The following is a 7005-nucleotide window of genomic DNA, read 5'->3' as shown; positions in this document are numbered from 1 at the left end:
TGTTTTTTCTTCAAATTTTGAAAATGCATTTGTAAATGGTTCAGAAAGCCTATGTACAGAATGTTTTAAGAAGAGAAAAGTAACAAGTGGGAGAGAGCCACCTTGTTTCCCATTTCTTTTTTAGTTGTTAACTCCCCTGTAATAGGTAATTAAATATTTTTGTGGTAAGGAAATCTCTAAACAAAATTAGTTGCCATAAAATAAGACAACTGTTTTATGGTTTCTCTTGGAAGAAACAGATTGAAAAATCATGTGTGGAGCCTAAACAGAAATGTAAGATCAGAGTATCTCCTGTTTTCATAGACTATTCAAATGTTTTGACCATGAAGTTGTATTATACATATTTTAAATTGTTTATAGTAAGTTGATATTTTTTTAATTTTTGAATTTAATATAGCAAGCTTAAAATGAATTTAAACTTATGAGGCAAGCAAGCAAGTGCTTATTTTCCTTGTCTGTTGCTATTTGAAATAATTAGTACAGCTGCAGATCTCTCTATATGTTTATCTATCTATCTATATATATATATATATATTTTATTACTTGGGAGAATGAATTTAAAAATGTCAGTGCTAGTGTCAGTGTCATCCTAGCATTGCATGTTAGTACCCCTAACCCTGACTGCAGTGAGTGAGTCATGGCCAGGCTAGTGTGTACTGCCCAGGCTGACTCATTAAGCCTTGGGAAAAGAAAGCCAGAGAGGTTCACTGTACCATGATTCCAAACGTTTCTCTAATACTAATAGATACATAGAGAGTACACTGGGAAAATAGCTTATAAATCCAAATATCAATTTGAATTTTAATATTCTGCATGAAAACTTACACTGGGAAATATGTCAGACAATTGACTCTATTCCAAATTTTACCCTTATTTTAATATCTAAAATATGCAAATTGTACTATAGAATACTTATCTGAAATGTGACTTACTAGGGTATTCTGTTAATACTATATATAAATAGTCAAAATATTTTTCCAAAAGTCAAAAAACAATAACCCCTTAAAAGTACAGCCAGATAGAATTTCCCATATGGAGGAACTTAGCTTTTTCTACAAGCTTCAGAATCTGAAGTTTATAGAAACTAAAATGCAGAAGAAAAACAATAACCCCTTAAAAGTATAGCCAGATAGAATTTCCCATATTGAGGAACTTAGCTTTTTCTACAAGCTTCAGAATCTGAAGTTTATAGAAACTAAAATGCAGAAATCAGAGAAAGACAATAAATTGAATGTTTAAATACCATAGACTTTAAAAGACTTAAAATTTATGTTTAGTCACATTACTTCTAATATCACTTTCTTTGGGTAATTTCTGATAAAGAAAAAGCATCCTTTGGCTGTTAGAATTATTTCTAGATTTTCAGTGTGTGTGTGTGTGTGCATTTGCACACATTATCGTTAATGAAGGAATTCTCTAGCCAATTTTAAAGAAAAATATGGATGGTCTCAAATTAGGCATGTAAAGCCAGTAGACTTCATGACACTCAGACTGGAGATATCTTGGAGTCCTGAGACTTAGAATCAGTTCAGCCGCAGAAAAACCACCTATTAGGTTCGCACCATTAATGAATAGCAGCAAGCCGAAACATTTCATAGCTTTCTACTCTGGAAAATAATGGAGAGTAAAACTTCAGTTCAGTTAGTTTGGGGCTGAACTTGCTTACTTGAAAAATCTGGTGCTATGCACGTACAACGCCTCTCCTTTGTAAATATCACTGCAGTCATTCTTTACTATTGAAATCCAAGCTTCACACTAAAATCGAGTCTTATGTTCTCTAAATCATTTGAAAGTTGAAAACTGAGAGAAACATTTGATGAGGGAGGCCTTCGGCATTGGTGAGAAACATCCCTCCAAACAGGATTCTGGGGTTCTATTTGTTGTTGTTTTCATTCCCTTGTAAGAACACCTTTCACTGCTTACTTTTTCTGTAATGCAAACAATGTATAGAAGTCATAGTTTATTGATTTCAAATGTCTGACAAAAAAGATTGAGGTAAAGCCATTCTTTATGATTCAAACTCATTTGGAAAAGTGAATGTAATTTTTATCTCCTCTTCCCACCTCAAATTTTGTCTGTGCTTTTGGATAGGATTATATTTCCCCTACTTTTAATCCTCAGGACTGTTATTGCACAAATTCAGTCTTTAAAAATAAAATCTAAAACATGAACAGAAAGTGGTAAACCCTGCTCAAAAGAAAATTAAAATGAGTCATCCTTTTATATAACTCTGTACAAACCTTTCTTCAATTTTCTCTCTGTTGACCATACATTTTAGAGAATCATGGCCAATCACATTGGACAGAAATACCCTTTTGCTACATTATCTACTTCTTATTTTCTTACTCTTAGTTTTGTTTATGTGTTTAAAATCTTGAAAATAAACCAATGCTCTGTGCTGGTATAAATTGTTTACTAATTCCTACCATTATGTTCACACATTTGTACTTTATATTGTATTTGAAACATCCAACTTTTTCCTACTGTTGCCAAATAGGGAATTATGCAGCTGTTCATCTTTTGATTTTTATGCTTTTTTTGCTACTATTTGGGGTTTTTTGCTTTAAAATATCAAAACCATCAGCTTATTTTATTATAAGGTTTTCTAGTATGTCTCTCCATTTTTGCATATAGAGAAATGACCCCTGAAAATGTTGGTTCAACATTCTAGGCAATAAATACTTATTTTTACTTAATGCTGATAATTAACTATGATACTTAAGTGCAAGTAGCAAGTGTTAGCCAGCTCTATATAGAAGTTATGTTTTATTTCTAAATTCTTTGTATAAGTATGTGGTAAGAAAAATACCCATTTGTTTGGAAATGTGTAATAGCCCAGCTTTAGTCTTATTTTTCCCACTAGAACTTGAAAGCTGCTATTAGGTGCTTTATCTGAGAGCAGAAAGAGAAAGAGCAGGCTGCCTCTTTGAGAGGGCCCTTGGCCTTTGTGCTACAGTTAGCATGCTCTGCCCCTTCCTATTTGGAAACAAGACTAAACTTTATTTCAGAATTGAACTCTAGCAGCTGTATACCAGTTTACCTTAATATCCTAAGTACTCGGTGTCCTACTATTCCTTCATACGTCCTTCCTCCTCTGGCCTCAAAGTGAGCATATTTGCTGGCTTAATTATTTTTGTTTACAAAATTAGCAGTACACAAATTAACACAGGAATTTTTATTGCTGATTCCAAGTCTGTGTACATGTCCTTGAGATGGTAATAGACTCTTCTGATAAAGGTACTGCTTGCCTTTCCACAGTTGCTGTTCATTTGGATGGCTCCCTTCATTCGTATTTAAAGACTTTCTTTTCAAATGTAGTACTGTGATAAAACTCTTAGAGCAACTGATGGACTTTTCTGTAAATGAAATTCTCCAGGTTTTGCTTCCTCATCACAGGGAAGGGCCTGAAAACCAGAAGTATGCCTCTGGTTATACAGGCAGACTTGAGCCAGGGTGTCCTGCCAGACTGTAGTGAACCTCCCAGGGATGGGCAGCCCTGCTCATGAGCCCCTCTCTTTGCACCTTTCATAGTGACCAGTCCCAGAACAGACTGCAAGCTGTACCTGCTGGAGGCCAAAAATGGGGTTAGAACCAAGGGTATTCATCGGCACATGAGGCCAACCAGATCTTCCCATTTATCTACCAGGCTGTGCCCTAAATATTAAATTCCAATTCCTGCCTCCTTTGGTATTCAATATTTAAATTAAATGATAATTTTGATAAACAGTGTTATAAAAGATCAAGCCTATAATTTGATAAATCTATTTTCAGATCTATTGATGACAGTACAATAAAATGTTCAAAATGTATAGAAACCAATTTAAACACATACCACTTTTCAAAAAATTTGGAATACATCTCTTTTTCTCTGGTACTACATAGAATCTTAACTCATTAAATTAGGAAGAATTTCATATTTTTAAAAATCTGTCCCAAACCTATTACCAGGGCTATCAGGGAAATGCAGCCCAGAGAGGAGGAAGGCAAAGTCATCCATGCAGCTACTGTCCTCCAATTCAGAAGCACAAATGGGACGGTTCAGGCTTTCTAGGATGAATAATTGACCTATACAGACCATTTTGCCCATCAAATGAGAGGACCATCTCAGTATTGACATTTTAAGAGGTATTTTACCTCTAAAACAGCATGATTTTAATGTTATAGTAGGTTAATAAATGTATGACAAAAAGTTCAGTTTCCAAGCATAACAAATTGATCTTTTAGAAGTTACTTAAGTTTTCCATTTCCCTAAAATCTTCTTTCTCTCCCCGAATGAATTCCTACTTATCCATCAAGATTTAGCTTTCATTTTATGTACTTATCCCTTTCTGTCATAGTGTGAAAGTAATCAGAACTTCCTTTCTAGACAAAGGGAAATGTCAGAAATTCAGCAATCTGGGGGAAGTATGTCAGATCATTAGAGTTGGTTTTAATCACTAAGTGGATATTTCAACACCTTATTATTACAGAACATTTCACTGTCCATTCCACACTCAGTTTGCAGAAGAGCATCAGATCCCAGGCTGTCAGTGAGAAGATGACATCCCTCTAAGCTAGCTGGAATTAGCAGCAGACACCATTGGTTGGTGCCCAGAATTTTAATTTTGGGATCTCCTTCCAACAGGCATTGTTCTCAGGCCATGGCATATGGAGACCTGGCAGTGCAGCAGCATTAGGAATGAGGATAATTAATTAAAGAATATGGAATTTGAACACGATTCCACATTCTTCATTAGTCTTCTCTTTAGCATTGTGACCAAGTGACCTAAAGATAGGGATGAGCCCATCCATATTTTTAAAGTAAAATACCATTAGGATTCACAATTTATTGAAATTTAATAAAAATTATTTATAAAGAATGGGAGTCCTGGGGTAGTGAGGCAATTGACTAAATTAACCAGCACATCTTAAAAGATGGCGTACTTTGAACACCTTAGCTCTTCAACACCAAAATGTTTGATTTTTTTTTCACATCTCATCTTTCCTACTATCCTCATCTGTAATGAGTCATACTTCATGTTTGTAATTAAAGCCATATTTATCATAATCTGCAGTCACCTAAGCTCCTTTTGCTCTGAAATCAGTGACGTAAAACTGTGTCATTTCTAATGTGTCCCTTAACTTGATTCTAGTAAAAGCAGCAAGCAGTGGTATTTAACATAAAGTACATCAAATTCCACGTAAGACATTTAACCACAAGTGTTTTTAAAACTCAAGTGTCCATTACACTAGCTACCTTGGAATTAGTAATACTCTTTTTTTCACTGTGTTGTCATTGTTTTAAGCATCTTTGGAATTTCCCCTTTGTGATTGCCTTAAGATCATTTATAAATCACATAAGAAATCAGTCTTCTTGCTTTATACTCCTATCTAGGTTGACATACAAAAAATAGTATTTCCCTGCTGGATCTCTTACTTTATAAACCAGATTTGGTTCTGCTGACTTTGTATTCTTTAAAATTACTTCTTTTCTCACTCAGGAGTGGCAGTGGCACTGCTGGGTGAGAACACTGGAGGGGCACCACCAGGACAGTTTTGTTCGAATGTCTAATCCCTCAAGGTGACCACTGATAGAGACAACATGAATTTGGATTTTCTAAAAAGTACATGATTGATTAAATTAACCAGCACATCCTAAAAGATGGCGTACTTTGAACACCTTAGCTCTTCAACACCAAAATGTTTGATTTTTTTTTTTCACATCTCATCTTTCCTACTATCCTCATCTGTAGTGAGTCATTCTTCATGTTTGTAATTAAAGCCATATTTATCATAATCTGCAGTCACCTAAGCTCCTTTTGCTCTGAAATCAGTGACATAAAACTGTGTCATTTCTAATGTGTCCCTTAACTTGATTCTAGTAAAAGCAGCAAGCAGTGGTATTTAACATAAAGTACATCAAATTCCACGTAAGACATTTAACCACAAGTGTTTTTAAAACTCAAGTGTCCATTACACTAGCTACCTTGGAATTAGTAATACTTTTTTTCACTGTGTTGTCGTTGTGTTAAGCATCTTTGGAATTTCCCCTTTGCGATTGCCTTAAGATCATTTATAAATCACATAAGAAATCAGTCTTCTTGCTTTATACTCCTATCTAGGTTGACATACAAAAAATAGTATTTCCCTGCTGGATCTCTTACTTTATAAACCAGATTTGGTTCTGCTGACTTTGTATTCTTTAAAATTACTTCTTTTCTCACTCATGAGTGGCAGTGGCACTGCTGGGTGAGAACACTGGAGGGGCACCACCAGGACAGTTTTGTTCGAATGTCTAATCCCTCAAGGTGACCACTGATAGAGACAACACGAATTTGGATTTTCTAAAAAGTACATATTTTTAAATATCCCTTAGAGTAGTTTTCCTTCCCTAATCTCCACTCCTTCCAATTCGAGGGCCAATTATAAATTGTCATTTCTTGAGCTGTTTTCTGTTTTAATTTCACTTTTCAGAAATACAAAATAAGAGTTAATGTAGTCCTTTTAAACTGGAAAATATTGGTATGTATTTTACAGACTATGATGTGGAATGATAATTGATTCCTATTATACTTCTTTTTTCCTATAGTCTTCGCTCCTTAAACTCATCAGTAACTGAATATACAGTTATTACAAACCTGATAAAACCTCACATTTTGAACAGAAAAAGAATGTATTTTACAGACTATGATGTGGAATAATTGATTCCTATTATACTTCTTTTTTCCTATAGTCTTCGCTCCTTAAACTCACCAGTAACTGAATATACAGTTATTACAAACCTGATAAAACCTCACATTTTGAACAGAAAAAGAGGAGACACCGATTGCAGCATGTGTTTGGGTCAGGGGCCAGGAGGGCTGAGATGTAGACCATGTCTGCATCTTTTGGACCAGCAGCCTTCAGGAATGATAAGGGAACTGTGACCGTGGGAGCTTGTCTTACTACTACCGCGCCTGTCCCGACCCTCATGCCCATTTATCTCTCATTTAGAAAACCCTGGGTTCCAGGGGTCCTTCTGCTGCC

Source organism: Galeopterus variegatus, unplaced genomic scaffold (assembly GCF_000696425.1).
Source record: "Galeopterus variegatus unplaced genomic scaffold, G_variegatus-3.0.2 Scaffold1178, whole genome shotgun sequence".
NCBI classification, from domain to species: Eukaryota; Metazoa; Chordata; class Mammalia; order Dermoptera; family Cynocephalidae; genus Galeopterus; species Galeopterus variegatus.
This window is presented reverse-complemented; position numbering follows the sequence as displayed.